Raw genomic sequence first — 15,780 nt, forward strand, 5'->3', positions numbered from 1 at the left:
AGAAAAGGGAGGGAGGGAAAGAAGGAAACGAGGAAGGAAGGAGAGAAGAAGGCAGGTAGGCAGGTGGTGGCATCTAAACCCATTTGGAACTGGCCCTTTCTCTGCCTCCTCTCTGCACAGCCTGACCATCTCCCCAAAAACCCCAGCTGTAAACTCCTGCCAAATATGTGGATTTTATAAAAGTATTCATTATATATATATATATATATATATATATATATATAGAGAGAGAGAGAGAGAGAGAGAGAGAGAGGGAGAGGGAGGGGGAGAGGGAGAGGGAGAGGGAGAGAGAGGGAGACAGGATGTGTAGATGGGTATGGTGTCTGATCCTGTGGTTCCAGCTCTCTGTGACAGCTGGGGCAGATGGATGACAAGTTGGAGCCTAGAACAAAGCCTGCACCTTAGGCAATTCAGTGCCTTAGTATAACCCTGTCTCAAAATTAAAAAAAAAAAATTTTAAAGGCTGGGATAAAGCTTAATGAGAAGACCCTAATACATGGACACACACATACACACACACACACAAATGACTATGTGTATCTGGCTCACCATTTGGCAGAAACAGAAGTCTAAGAACATGGATTATATGTGCATTTCCCGTAGGGTCAGAGGAGGACTTTACATGACACAGGGCATAGCACCTCTTCTGAAATCTTCATTTAAGCACACCCTGTACTTCCCCAAACTTCCCTTCACTGTGTCCCCGCATTCCTGGCCTCCACATCCTACCTGGGAAACTTGCCTTCCAGCTGTCCCAACACACTGGCTCACTTTCTTCTTGTTTCTCCTGGACCTCCCCACTAGAAATGATCATGACTATGAACCTGAGCATTTGGCAAGAAAATCGGGGCTGGGGTTCAAAGTGGGGTGCTGCAATCCCCATCTTCCCTGGGATCCTGCTCATCCTCATAGGTAGGAGCTATAAGCACTCCACAGTGATGCTGTGGTTTGACTAAGTGTCCCCCAAAGGGCTGTGTGAGAGGTTGGATCCCTAGCTCAAGTGCTATTGGGAAGTGGTAGAAACTTTTGAAGGCCAGATCTCACGAAAGCCTTCTGTTTGTCGGAGGTGAGCCTCAAAAGGGACAGAAGGACCCCAGTGTGTCTTCCTTCTCTTCCCAGACACCCTGAGCTGATCAGCTTTGGTCTGCCGTGTTGTACCCTGGTATGTTGGACAGGCCAGAAAGCAGTGAAGCCAGATGGTCATCAGCTGGAACTGTGAGACAAAGTAAGCCCTTTCTCTTCATAAGCTGATCCACTCAGGTATTCCTTAGAGTACCAGACAGCTGACTAACACAGCGGTTCCCTCTGGGGAAGTCGAGGCTGACTAACACAACGGTCCCTCTGGGGAAGCCCTGGGGGCCTCAAGCGTACCATTCTACTTTTCTGAAAACTTCCTTCTGTAGCTGTACATACACTAATTTCAAATATATATTTAAAAAACTATGCAGGGTGTGTGGCCCCACACCTGTAATCTCAGCACTTGGGAGGCTGAGGCAGGAACATCGTGGCGAGTTCAAGGCTAGCCTGAACTACATAGCAAGACACTGTCTCAAAAAAAACTTTTTTTAAAATTTAAAAGTGTTTTAAAAAACCGTATTGCTCTGATGTCACACAGCCCAGAGAAAATTAGCAAAAGGTGGTGCCTGAGTGCTGCCAGGCCCTGCCCCAGCTTCTTACCACTGAATGGACAGCCCAGTTGGAACTGGCTCTGCTGGTTCCCTCATATCTCAAAGCAGCCTTGGAAATGAACTTGGGAATATTTAGGCATGGCCTGTACAGGATCAGTGGGTGCAGAGCAGGGGGAATATTTTATATCAAGTGGAATATTTATGATCTTTAGGTGACTCCCAAAGAATCCAGCCACCCCGAGAGAAACCGAGATGACTGCCGAAGGCACCTAGCGGTGGGGACAAGGAGGGGTAAATGCTGGGCCACCCAAACACATGCTAGGTTTGTCACTTCTTGGCTGGGAATTCTAGAACAAATGCTTTTTGATCTCTGAGCTTCAGTCCTTTCTGTGAAACAGACATAGGGATGACTACCCCTTGGGGTAATTGAAATGACTGAGTGGCACGAAGAATTTTCAAATGTAATATTACTATTTTTTAACTGTCCATTGATGCCAGGAATATTCTGATGGCCCTTGGAGGGTGATTTCAGCGCACTTATTTCCTGGTCATAATCACTTCCTCCATCTCCCTGCTATGTCATCTCAGCTCTGACCTCACCGCTCTCTCCGCCCTGCCCCTCCCATTAGCCACCTCACCCTCCTCCACCCCCAGGTCAGCCCAACCAACGCCCAGATCTCAGCAAACACACTTTCTCATCTCAGGCTGCTCTTTTGATCCTCACCTTTTCCCTCCCATTTTCAGACCCTCTAACTCACCTCTGGAGAAACAGTATGAATAAATTCTAATTACTGTAATCCCAACACTCAGGAGGCTAAGGCAGGAGGATTCCCATGAGTTCAAGGGCAGCCTGGGCTACAAAGTGAGTTCAAGACCAACCTGAATTCATAGCAAGACTGTCTCAAAGGGGAGCTCTAATCAGTTTGTGAACCTTCATTGGCGCCATTTCTATGTTAATCTGGATCACACTGAAGTTTGTGTCTTGCTGGAGAGGGAAGTGTAAGGGGAGAGAAAGCCAGCCTGGGAGCTGGAGACTTGCGTTCAAATTCTTCATTTATACTCCCTTGTTAGGAGGGAATGATCTCCAATGGGTCACTTCACCTCTCTGAGCCCTGCGGTTTTTGTCTGTCAAATACAAGAATGATTCCTATTTAACAATTTTGTACTGTGAAATCACTGACAGTGTGCATTAGACACAGGTGAGCATCTGGTCAATGATAGCAACTGGATGGAGGTGAGTTTGTGCAGGATCTAGAAATCAGAGAGGGAGTGCAGACTTCATCCCAAGGGCAGCTGATAGCCAAGGAAGGCTCTGCGCAGCGCAGGCACCATCAGCTGTGGAAGTCTTATTCGGGCGGCAAGATGGAGCAAAGCGGGAGGTAGGAAGACCCGAACTGACACCAGACCTGGCTCAGACAGTGGCGGAGGAAATGGGGAGGAGACAACCTGGAGGTACATTCACTGTCCCCTCTGCTGGCCAGCTGAAGTTCTAAAAGTGCTCCAGCCAGCACTGACCGCCTGGCAAAGGGACAGGAAAAGAACAGTGCATGAAAGGGAGAGAAAGTGAAACCAGAACCTTATTTTCTTTTTTCAGCTTTTGAAACTCTGACTTCAGTCAGAAAAATGAATGCCTAGTGTGATGGTTATCTTGGCTGTCACCCTGATCTGCGTGAGAGACACGTAGGAGATTGGTAAGTCACACTTCAGGGTGCGTCTGGTGGGTCACAGAGGCGTGACTTTGGGGACTGTCTGGCTCCTCTCTTACTGGTGCTAGTCCCCTGCACTTGCTCCCCGGTCACCACACAAAGAGCAGCTTTCCTCCATAACAGCTGCCCCCATGATGCTCCTCTCTTGCAGCCACTGACCATTGACTGAAGCCTCTGAAACTGTGAGCCCAGCAAATCTCTCCCCCTTTGAATTGTCAGGTGTTCTGTCCCAGAAACACACAAATTAGAAGGAAAGTAAAAGTTGTTGTTGAGAAATAATAATAGCTCCTTTTCAATGAGCTCTAGCCAGTGCCAGGCTAAATGTGAGCCACTTGTGATATTATCGAATGTAATCACCACCCCCTGAGGGAATCATGCTCATCTCCACTTTAGAGATTTCTACACCGGCTCAGAGTGGAGGATGTGGTCCAAGGTGATGGAAGGCAAGGAATGCAATTCAGGGTTGCACAACTCTGAGCCTCGTTGATAGGGGAAAAGTAAGTAGCTGAGGAGACCAGACCAAAGTGAAGTCACTCCTCCCTACAAACACTCAGTGACCCTTAGGAAGATGTTATGTTACATGATATGAAGGGAGCACACTAGAAACAGTGCAACTAAAGGAACAATTTAGCTAACTGGTGCATGGGCATAAAACACTATTACAGGGCTGTGGATTTAGCTCAGCAGCATAAGCGCCTGCCTTGCAAGCGTGGTCCTGAGTTTAATCCCCAGTACAAAAAAAAGAAAAGATTCTATTACAAATGTAATGGGCTGAGGCAAGTTGTCACCACTCTTTAAGGGGAATTATAAAATTTCATTAAGTGACTAAAGAAAACCTAAATACACTGGGTGTATCCCAGTGCTCTGGAGGCTGAAGCAGGAATATCACTATGCATTTGAGGCCAGCCTGAGCTACACAGTGATTCAAGGCCAGCCTGAATATTGCCTTAAAACAAACAACCCCCCCAAAAAGAAAAAAAATGTAAATACATGGAGATGCATTCTATGTTTATAGACCAGAAAGACCATAATTCTTTGCAAATTATACTCACAATATGAAAATCAAACCAGTAGAGCTTTTCATATAATTCAACAAGCTGAATTTCAATTTGTAAGAAAGAGCAGAGAGCCACTCCCAAAGCAAAATTCTTGGCAGAAAATAGTTTTATTCTAAACAATAACAAGTAAGATGGTATGAAATTGGTGCCGGAATTAACAAATAGATGAATGGAACAGAATAAAAGGCTCCCAGATGGATCCACATCCACATGAAAATCTGTTTTCTGAGGAAGGATGCCCTGAAAACCAGTGGAGAAAGAACTGATGATTTCATAAATAGGGCTGGAACAATTCCCATCCAAATGGGAAAAATAATTCTTCAGTGCGCACACACACAAGCAATCAATTTTAGATACTACAAGTCCTTAATGTGAAATAAAAACCTTAACGCTTTCAGAAAAAATACAGAATATCTTTGTGATCTCAGGCAAGAGATAAATGTCTTAAGTAAATTATAGAAAGTACAGTTACACAGGAAAAGATTGGTACATTTGACAAAAAGTAATTCCTGCTCAGCAAAAAGTCACAAGAGATGAACTGATAAGCCAAAAATTTGGAGAAGATATTTTGTAATAAATGATTACAATTCAAAATAGGTGAAAACTTTTAGGAATTCATAAAACTAAGACAAATAATTCAATAGGAAAAGGGGTAAACAACAAAGATACTTTATATAAGAGGAGATAAATACGACCACAGAATGCTCAATCTAGTAATTAGTCATACAAATGCAAAATAAAACCACAACGAAGTACACTTCTTACACCAAACTAGCGAAAATTGAAAATCTGATGCTCGTTAAGAGTCAGGCTATAGAGCAAGAGAACGATCATCTACTCTCAATAACAGCACACATTCTCACCTCCCAGCAGTCCAATGTCTAGGTTTCTAGAAAAATTCTTACACATTAAGGTATATGTACAAGAATGGCCAAAGCCATTTATGAAAATCTGGGGTTTATTAAAAATCCCAGAACAAGCTGAGTGTGGTGGTGCCTGCCTGTTACCCCAGCACTTGGGAGGTTGAGGCTGGAGGATTGCTGTGAATTTGAGGTCAACCTGGGCAGCATAGCGAGGCTCTGTCTCAAAAAAAAAAAAAAAATAATCCTAGAAGCACCTCACACGTACCAGGATGGCTACATTTTACAAGATTTTCCAAAAATAACAAGTACTGGTGAGTATATGGAGAAACTGGAACTCATCAAGAAGGTAAAACAGTCCATGTTCTCTGAAAATCAGTATAGTGTTTCTTCAAAAAATTAAAAACAGTTACCATTAGCAGCACAATTTGGAATAGCTAAATCTTGGAAACAACCAAAATGCCCATCAACTGCTGAGTGGATAAAAAAGATGTGGTATTTTATACAATGGAATATTACTCAGCTATAAAAAGCATGATCTTGAGATCTTCATAGGTAAATGGAGGCAACCTGAGACTATCCTCATAAGTGAAATAAATAAGAATCATATTTATAAATACCACATTGTGTTTCTAGTGTGAAAAGTAATAACTGTAGAAGTAATAAAACCCAAAACTGTAATTGCTATTGTAAAAAAGAGAGGAAAAGAAAGTGCTCTAAAGGATGTAACTGCATGTATGTTTAAGTGTGTAAGATTGATAACCATATTGCTAAGTTTTTGTTGGATCATTGAACATAACTGTTTGCACTCACACTGTTTGAATGTCTACTTTGTATGCTTTCATTTTGTAACTTGAATGACTATTTCTAAGATGACAGTATATAATTTATCAACTAGTCATTTCTTACTTTTTTTTGAAATTCTGTATTATTCCTACCCTTTTTTTCTGTTTTGCTTTTTTCTCTTTAAATAAAATTTTTTTAAAAAAAAACAGTTACCATGGTCCAGCAATTCCACTTCCAGTATAAACCTAAAGGGACTGAAAGCGGAAACCCAGACAGACTCTGCTCAGCTGCTTTCATGGCAGTCTTAGAAGGAACTGGCCACGGACAAACAGGAAAACACAGTGCGTACACTCCCTGACTTAGGAGGCTTGGCCTTGTGAGTTTTTTTATTTTACAACGATAGGAAAAGAAAACACATTACAGAATTGTACTTTGAATTTTGAACTTTGATCTTTTCTTCTCTGGGCCACATAACCCTCTCTGGACTCTGAGCAGCCCTACCCAGCGCAGCTGCCTGTCAACGTGCGATCCAGGAGAAATGACCAGGGCGCCACTTGCTGAGTGGCCAGCTGGGCTGCGCCCTAGGTCAGGCAGATTCGACGCATTTTAAATTTGTGATATTTTCAGCTTATGATGGGTTTACCAAGATGCAGCTCCGTTAGTTGGGGAACATGTTTATAAACAATGGAATGTTCTGTCTTTTCCACCAAAGGAATAAAAAGGTCTCTGTTCATGATTATTTCTGCATAGAAAATTCTAAATTCAGGTCAGGGGTATAGCTTTGTGGCACAGCGACCTCCTGGCAAGTGCAAGGTTTTGAGTTTGATGATCAGTACAAAAAAAACAAACAAAAACAAAAAAAGAAGGTTCTAAGTTCTAAAATAAGTCTATGGTTTCTCTTATATAAGAAACTTAAACTATAAAATAAAGAGGAAAAGGGAAGGTCGATAGCAGGAAACAGAGAGATGGATCTTTTGCCAAAGGGCAGGGGACTCGGAGACAGCAGGAACGTGACGGGAACACAATAAAAAAAATTAGATATGCTGTGTACACATACCAACTCTGCATGATAAATGCAACAATCATGTACTAATAAAATAAAGATAAAAAATTAGTTCAACAGAGTTAAAGACATAAGCTTAACATAAAAATAGTAATTGTATGTCTCTACATTAGCAATGAACAGTTTGTGCTGTCATTGTTTGATCATTTTTTATGCCTAAATGTTGTAACCTGAACAACTATTTTTAAGATAACTATTTCTAAGATGCACTGTATTAACTAGTGTCAATTTCTTTCTGTTTCTTTTTCTTTTTTCTTTTTTGAAGTTTTGTATTATTTCTACCCTTTTTTTTTCTGTTTTGCTTTTTTTTTTTTTTAATCGATACTGGGGATCAAACTCATGACCACGCGCTTGCAAGGTAGGCACTTATGCCACTGAGCTAAATCCCAAGGCCCTCTGTTTTGCTTTTTTAAAATAAAAACAAATTGGAAAAAAAAAAAAAGGAAGATATTTCTGACACATGCCGCAGTGTGGATGAATCTTGAGAACATTCTGCTGCAGGAAGGAAGCCAGCCACAAAAGCACAAATGCTGCCCGAGTCCACCTTTATGAGACCTTAGAGTGGTCAAGTTCTTAGAGACAAGAGTGTAGAATGGTGGTTGGCAGAGGGGAGAAGAGGAAGGAATGGGAAGTTATTCTTTAATTAGCGTTTCAGATAGAGAAGAGGAAAAAGTTCTGGGGGTAAATGGTGGTGAGGGTTACACAATGATTGGCATATATTTAATGTTGCTCAAAATGATGAAAAGGGTAAAAATGTATGCTACCTTTTTAAACAATAAAAATATGTACCATTTCCTTTTACCTTACCTTAATAAAATATTTTGAAGATGATAAGACAGTGCTGGAAACCACTCATGTGTATGCTGGCAGGATGGACAACTGTGGGTTCAGTGTATGCATATAGTGAACTCCTATATGGCAAAGAAAATATGGCTCTATACCTGCACACATCCAAGTGGCTGAATTTCATGCAGAATGAAATAAAAGCAAGTTGCAGAAGAAAACACTTCAACTATATGAAGGTCAAATCACTACAGAATGTTGGGGTATAATTTATATGTAGTAGAACTGTAAAGGAATTCAAAATGTGGCTACTTTTAGGAGGGTTGGGAGGGACAGATATATAATCAGAGCAGAGAATGGCGGAGGCTGCTAAGATGTTAATGGTGGCCTATTACACCAGGTAATGGACATGTGAATGTTTGTCATGGCTTGTGTCTAGATGTCCCCCCAAAGCCTCATAGACGGGGCCTTTTCACAGTGGGTAGATCTAAAGTATGTGATGCTGGGATTAACCGGTCCACTGACTGGTTTGGCACCACCCTAATCCCAGTAGCCTGGATACAATGTAAGAGACAGAAAGAGGCTTGTCTCATCCCTTGTGGCTTTGCTACCTTTTGCCCACCATTAACTGTTTCTCCTCTTTGATGCCCCCCTAGTTTGGAGCCAGCCAATTATGGACTGAAACCTCTACAAACTGTGAGCTAAGTAAACTTTTCCTCCTTTAATTTTGGGTGTTGGATATTCTGTCACAGCAATGAGGAAAGCAACCAGGCAGTATTCATTCTATATTTCTTCTTCAAATTGTACCTGTTATATACACTTTTGGTACACGTGTGGTATTACATAATTTTTTAAAATGTCTTGTGCAGGAAAAGGAGTGGAAGAACTCTAAGATGACAGTGTTTCAGTAGAGGGCTCTTGAGCTTTCTACTTTCTGGTTTTTTAAATATTCCTGTACTTTTACATGGAAGAAGTATGAAATTATATTAAGAAAAAAGGGACTGAAGAGACCTTTCCCCTCAGATTTGTTCAGAGAAAGGAGAAGTGAAAGGGAACAAGTGAAAGCTTTGGGCTTCACCCATTTCTAGCAAAAGATGACATTGGAATTTTGAGGCAAAGTGCTATTAGACATAACCATTCTCAGCCACTATCTTGAGGGAATGTGTTCCTCCACACGATGGACTCCCCAGTTCCCCTCCTCAGAAAATCCCTGCCAGTTTCAGCAGTGGGAAGATGTCCTTCTGCAACGAAGTGGTAACCAAGGGGACAAAGCCTTGCTGGGATAGATTTCACATGAAAACCTTGCCACAAATCCCCTTGCTGTAAAGATCAGATGAAAGAGATAAAGAAAAAAGAGGAACACAGCAGAGCTATGAGAAACCTTTGAGATAAGAAATGTGGTCCAATGCAGTCATCGTACATCTGGGCAGGATGATATACGCCTTTTGGGTAAATTTATTCAAGAGATTTTCGATTTATCTTCCAGTCCTGACATCTCATATCCCTAGTCTCCCTCGTTGGAAACTCCTAGTACAGGACCAACTCTACCCACTCTCTGGAGGCACTGTGTATTGTGCAAACACGTATGCAACACCCACCATGTGTGCAACCCTTGTTGGAGGCCAGGAAACACAGGTGAATGAGCCAGCAACCCTCGCTTCAAAGAGCTCTCCATCAAGCTGCAGTGGCCACAGAAAAGAGACATCTGACCCTGCGTGGGTAACAGGAAGGAAAATCAAGAGATGGCCTTTGTGCCTTCATAAGGAGTTCTGGTAAATTAGGTAAAGAGGAGGTTGTACAAGGAGAAGTACTTCCAGGCAGGAAAAGACTACATGAGCAAAGATCCAGAAGAGAAAAATGGCATGGCGTGAAGGGGAAACTCAAGTAATTTTTTTTTCCTCTTTGAAACAGGGTTTCACTGTGTAGTTCAAGCTGGACTTGAGCTCACTTCGTAGCCCAGGTTAGTCTCCAATATGCTATGATCCTCCTGCCTCAGCTTCCCAAGTGCTGGGATCACAGGAGTGTGCCACCATGCCTGCTTGGCTTGCTCTTTCTTTCTTTCTTTCTTTCTTTCTTTCTTTCTTTCTCTCTTTCTTTCTCTCTTTCTCTCTCTCTCTGTCTTTCTCTCTCTCTTTCCTGGAACTGTGACCATAAGGCAGGGCTTGACCAGAAGACACAGAGAAATTAGTAAGAACTATATCTAGAAGATGTTTTCTTACCTAGAAGAGGGACTTAAACTATAATTCTTGGGCACTGGGGAGCCATGGAGTTATTTTAACAAAGAAGGGAGGTGAAAATGAGTCCCTTCCATCAGGATCAATCTGCAATTTCAGTGACCTATTTGATGATACAAGCTAAAAACTTAGGGTACCAACTACAGACAGATTAGATAAAGGGCTTTTCGTTAGCTTTTTAACACTGTGACACAACATTAGGGATAAGCAACTTACAAGGAAGGAAGGTTTAGTTTGGGCCATGGTTTAATGTTTCAGCCCATGGTCACTTGGCACTCATATAGGACCCATGACAGTTCAGTACATCAGGGCAGGGTCTGTGGCAAAGAGGAGGCTTTTCAGGGCAGCTGGGAAGCAAAAAAAACAAACAAACAAACAAACAAAAAAAAAAAAGGGTCCCAATAGCGGCTTCAAAGGTCACACCCACAATGACCTCACTTCCTCCCTCTAGGCCTCACCTCTTAAAATTCCACTTCTTCCAATAAGAACAAACTGAGGGCCAATCCTTTAACATGAGTCTTTGCGGGACATTGTGGATCCAAACCACAGAGAGACAAATCCCTGTCTGAACCCTACTTCAGTACTCATCTGCTGTGGCGGGGCTCCCTCATGTTCTCTGAGCCTCTGTGTGCTCATCTGTAAAGTGGGCTTGAGGAGCATACAGTGAAACACTACACATGAAACTTCTTGGAATATAAGGGATGGGGAGATCTGTGGTCACCTGAATAGTATCTCTCAGACTTTGGGGGTTTTAGGGTTTCCTTATGGTTTTTGGTGCTGAGGACTGAACCTATGGCCTTGTACATGCTAAGCAAGTGCTCCATAACTGAGCCAAACCCCTATCCCTTTTTGTTATTTTATTTTGAGACAGAGTCATGCTAAGTTGCCCAGACTGGCCTTCAACTTGCCATCCTCCTGCCTCAGCCTTCCAGCTAACTGAGATGACAGGCATTAACTCCATACCCAGCCTCCTAGATATGTTGCTAATCTAAAATTCACATGGCTAAATCATATGTACAACACTACTAATCTAAAAGACAAATGAACTAAAATATGTATGTATGTAAAATGCAGATAAAAAAGTTGGAAGAATTCACACCAAACTAGAAATGGGGTACTGGCTGATGTGATGACACAGGCCTACAAACCCAGTGCTCAGGAGGCTGAGGCAGGAGGATTGCTGTGAATTCAAGGCCAGCCTGAGCTACTTAGTATTTCAAAGTAAGGTTGAACTACCTAGAAAGACCCTGTTTCAAAAAACAACAACAAAAAAAATGAAACAAATAAGCAAAAATAGAGTGCTGGGGTGAGGCGGGGAAAAAAAAAAAGGAGAACATAGCTTCTACTTCTTGAGTCCTACTTCCTATATTCTCCTTCCTGAGTTCTTTTTTTTTTTGGTCTTTTTTGTTTTTATTGGTACCAGGGATCGAACTCACAACTGCCTGCTTGCAAGGCAGGCACTTATGCTGATAAGCTAAATCCCCAGCCCCTCCTTCCTGAGTTCTATTTCCTGAGTCCTACTTTCTGACCCAACTGCCTGGGTCCTACTTCCTGAGTCCTCCTGACTGCTGCTTCCTGTGTTCTACTTCCTGAGTCCTACTTCCTTAGTCCAACTTCCTGGATCCTCCTTTACTCCTGTTTCCTGAGGCCCATATCCTGAGTCCAACTTTCTGAGTCCTACTGCATATGTGCTACTTCCTGAGTCTTATTTCCTGAGTCCTCCTTGGTCCTACTTCCTGTCTTAGTTCCTGAGTCCTACTTCCTGAGTCCTATTTCCTGAGTCCTACTTCCTATGTTCACCTTCCTGAGTCCTATTTCCTGAGTCCTACTTCCTGCATTCTCCTTCCTGAGTCCTATTTCCTGAGTCCTACTTCCTGTGTTCTCCATCCTAAGTTCTGTTTCCTGAGTCCTACTTCCTGTGTTCTCCTTCCTGAGTCCTATTTCCTGAGTCCTACTTCCTGTGTTCTCCTTCATGAGTCCTATTTCCCGAGTCCTACTTCCTGTGTTCTCCTTCATGAGTCCTATTTCCCGAGTCCTACTTCCTGTGTTCTCCTTCATGAGTCCTATTTCCTGAGTCCTACTTCCTGTGTTCTCCTTTTTTTTCACCAGCTTCATTTTGTAGAGCAAAAAACTGCTGGTGTGGAGAGAGGGTCCCCCCAGGGTGACCTAGGCAGGCTTAGGTCCTGAGCTCTGCCGGACAAAGCCTTCTCCCACACCCTCACCCTCACCTCTGACTGCTCAGCTTTTGGGCTACTGTGCGCCAGCTCCCCATCTTGCCTCTCTCTGGTTCAGTTGCCTTGAGAAAGGGCAATTGGCTGGGGGTGCTGGAAGTTGTTAACTGTTGGGCTTGTTTGTGTTTGCCATAATTCACAGAGTGCTGAGTACTTAGACTTGGAGGGGCAGAGTTCCTGTTCTGTGGTAGTGGCTTCTCATCAACTTGTGCAGGGAGGGAGAAGAAAGGGAAGAAGGAAAAAAGGAAGAGAGAGAGAGAGGGAGGGAGGGAGAGAGAGAGGGAGGGAGGGAGGGAGGGAGGGAACAGGGAAGAAGGCCCTCTACTTCTCCAGATCACTAACTTACAGAGCAAGAGGTGAGGCTCAGGAAGGCACAGTGCCTTGCTTCTGAGTCATGGACCCCGCTTCTCCCAGACAAAAGACCTTTCTTGTTTCCTGCTCAGTTTGACAGCCAGCTGTCACCAGCCCTCCCTGAGGAAGCACAGCACAGTCATCAGCAGGCAAAGTGAACTCACCTGCGCCTGACGTCACGCTGCCTACGCACACTGACAGTGACATACTCGCGCTTGGGCCATAGGAACCCAGAGTCCCATGTCCAGGCGTGGAACAGGGCCAGTGGGATGAGCCTGCAGGGTGGGGCAGGCACTGCAACTGGCAGGAGAGCCCTGCCCTGCCCCACGCTGTGCCAGACACCTAAGGAAAGGGGCCAGGTGAGCTCCGGGTCAGAGAGGCGCGGAGAGGATAAGCAGGTGGTACTGAGTCAGCTTTCAGGAGCCACTGCCAGAGGCAAAACCACTTCGGAGTGTTTGGAAAGCATAGCAGGAAACTCAGAGGGCTGCTGTATGTCTGGAACAACTGCTCCCTCTGTATGGATCCCAAAGATTCTGCTTTCACACGGACACTAGAACCTAGAGTTCTGCTCAGAGTAGGAGGGTGAGACCAGACTGTCATTTCATCAAGCATATTCTATGGGCCTGATTCTGTATTAAGCTCTGGGCCTTCATCGGGTCCTTAATAGCAGATATGGTCAATAATAACCCCAGATTAGCAATGAACAAACCAAGGTACAGAAAGTTTCAGTAACTTTCTCAGGGTCACACAGCCTTAAAAATAGAAAAGAACTGGGGTGAGATAGAAATGCAAGTCCAGCACCATCCAAAACATATTATCTCATGAGATTAATGGAACGGGGTCCAACGAATGGTTAATGTGTCAAAAGGGAAAGGTTTCAGCAAGTGGGTCTCAAGCAAGAGTTAAGACAAAACTGTAAACTAGGTGTGGTGGTACATGCCTATAATCTCAGAGCTCTGGGATGCTGAGACAAGAAGATTGCAAGTTTAGGGAATTTAGTGACTTAGCAAGACCTTGTGTCAAAATAAAAAATAAAAATAGGGCTGGGAATGTAAGTGAGTGTGAAGGGCCTGCGTTCAGTCTCCAGTACAAAAAAAAAAAGCCTGAACTGACCCTTACAAGAGAAACTTATATACCTAGATTTATCTGGTTTCAGAGACCCAACTTTGGAAGCAAGATGAAGGCGAGGCTCAGGAAAGCAATCTAAAGCACTGAGATCTTCTCCTGTGCATTGAAAACATTAGCACAGTGCCTCTCTGGGACCAGTAACCAAGTAGGTTTATATGTCACTGTGAAGGGGAGTATCTGGGCACCTTACATAAAAAGAAAGTGATGTGTACACTAAATTGCTAAATTTGAAAAGATCCAAAGCCATGCTTGGAAATTCTGTAAGGAAACCAGAAACTATGAAGAAAAGAAGAAAGAAGAAGAAGAAGAAGAAGAAGAAGAAGAAGAAGAAGAAGAGAGGAGGAGGAGGAGGAGGAGGAGGAGGAGGAGGAGGAGGAGGAGGAGGAGGAGGAGGAGGAAGCAGCAGCAGCTCACTGTGTCAGTCAGTGTCCCAACCTGAAACTGATAGCATTCTCTAGTGGTTAGAGGAGAATTTAATGAATGGGTGCTTTCAAAGCATGGAACAGTGTAGGAAAATGACTGGAGAGTCCCTGGAGCTAGTGGCAGTAGAGTGCTGTCACTGTACCTAGGCCTGAAAGGGCAAGGAGAGATCGATGCTTGAACTCAGCAAGGTGGAACAAAGAGCAGAGAACCACCCGACTGGACCTGAAATGTCCACTGAGGGACAGACACAAGCAACCTAATGATACTGAGGGGAAGGGGACACTTACCTACATTTCACTCCTCTCCTTCAAGAGCACTCCAGGCTGTAATCAACCAGAGAATCAGGGTGTTGTCTGAGGTCAGCCTAACAACCCACAGGGAAGGGTGGAGGGGCAGACTTGCTGGGGAGGTATAGAAAGAAGGTGTCTGACCCTATGACATAGAATACTTGAAAAAGAATAAAGTAAAAATTCCAGAACTGAAAAATACAGTCATTAAAACTAATAATTCAAAGGTCAGGTTTAACAACAGATTAGGCACAGCCAATGAGAGAATCTGAGAATTAGAAAATACATTGAAGGATAAAAAAATATGATGAATGTTTAAATTTTCAAAACTTATTTCAATAGAACATTTGTTGCCATTGATCCCCCTCAAAATACTCCCTCCCCATCACTTCACAAACACTTATCCTATCATTCTTGGCACTTTCTGAAGCAGTTCTAGAAGTTCTCTTTCATGAATGTTTTCACAAGGTATGAACAAAAACACAATGAGTGCTGTGACTGAATGCCATCCAATGGAAAGGCAGGCTTGTAAAAACACCGCTGTGCATACTCACACTGCTTAATCACTGGACCTGGCACTGTGTGACGTCTGATCTTCCCTGAAGTCAAAAATGATCATGAAAGGTAAATTGTTTTGCATCAATTCAGAACACAAGGCAGGCATGATAGTGCAATTAAAGACATTTATACAAGAGGATTTCCAGCATTGCTCTGGAAAGTAAAAGAATGATGAAATAAGTGTGTTTGAAGCAAGGAAGAATATTTTGAGGGGGAATAGTGGCTGTGTGACTTTTATTGTAATAAAGTTTCCTCTTTTTTCCCCCCCTTTTGAGACAAAGTCTTGCTGTATAGTTCAGAGTGGCTTTGAATTTATTATTAGCACAGATTGGCCTTGAACTCATGACAGTCTTTCTGCCTCAGCCTCCCAAGTGCTGAGATTACAGTGCACCCCCATGTCCAGCTCCTGTAATAAAATTTTTAAAACTTCTAATGCACACAGTTTCTTCACACCTTAGAGATCAAAAGAAACTATGCAAAATTAACAGAGATTAAATAGGACAAGAGAAGAGAGATAATAGGACAAGAGAAGAAATATTGCTAGGCATGAGTTCAAGGCCAGTCTGGGCTACATAATGAGTTCCAGGCCACCCAGCAAGACCTTGTCTCAAAAAGAAAAAAAAAAAAAGGTGATAATTTTCCACAGCATTGAGAAAAGACATCCACCCACAGGTTCAATAAACT

At 43.1% G+C, this 15,780-nt stretch overlaps 1 long non-coding RNA gene across 3 annotated transcripts in view; it reads left to right on the forward strand.

The window, feature by feature from the left end:
- LOC134471613 (uncharacterized) overlaps positions 1-6,777 on the forward strand; it is a 36,753-nt gene extending 29,976 nt beyond the window's left edge. For all 3 annotated transcript variants that reach the window (XR_010041100.1, XR_010041101.1, XR_010041102.1), the window contains 3 exons: positions 1,120-1,225; positions 3,223-3,319; positions 6,248-6,777. This is a non-coding gene — a long non-coding RNA (uncharacterized LOC134471613). The remainder of the gene's footprint in view (positions 1-1,119; positions 1,226-3,222; positions 3,320-6,247) is intronic.
- The last annotated feature ends 9,003 nt before the right edge of the window (positions 6,778-15,780 follow it).

The sequence above is a fragment of the Cavia porcellus genome, unplaced genomic scaffold (assembly GCF_034190915.1).
Source record: "Cavia porcellus strain 051 isolate PalLab524CR breed Dunkin Hartley unplaced genomic scaffold, mCavPor4.1 scaffold_19, whole genome shotgun sequence".
NCBI classification, from domain to species: domain Eukaryota; kingdom Metazoa; phylum Chordata; class Mammalia; order Rodentia; family Caviidae; genus Cavia; species Cavia porcellus.